Here is a 368-nt window from a genome sequence, read left to right as displayed (position 1 = left end):
ATCTCGATCAATTCGCAACTCTAATTCAAAACGCGATCTCAGTTGATTCGCAATTCTGATGCGTATCAAGATTAGATTTATCGCAACCCTGATACAAATCGCGTGTCAATTTCTCGCAACGCTAATGCAAACCGTGATCAATCAGTCGCAACGCTAATTAAAATCGCGACAGGGGAGGGAGGGTGGGCGATGTCCAGTTCCAGCTGAAATACATCCTACAAAATACTACATGCAAGCGAGCACAGTGACAAAGTAGCAACGAGAATTACTCTGCATCCTATTGATGCAGAGTCATTCCCAGCAACCCTCTTCTTTGGCAGTTTGCCGGGTTACTTCGGCTCGTAGCCTCTCCCTTCTCTCTCTCTTTT

The sequence above is a fragment of the Habropoda laboriosa genome, unplaced genomic scaffold, assembly GCF_001263275.1.
Source record: "Habropoda laboriosa isolate 0110345459 unplaced genomic scaffold, ASM126327v1 scaffold447, whole genome shotgun sequence".
Taxonomy (NCBI): Eukaryota; Metazoa; Arthropoda; class Insecta; order Hymenoptera; family Apidae; genus Habropoda; species Habropoda laboriosa.
The sequence above is the reverse complement of the archived record's forward strand: the minus strand, read 5'-3'. Positions refer to the sequence as shown.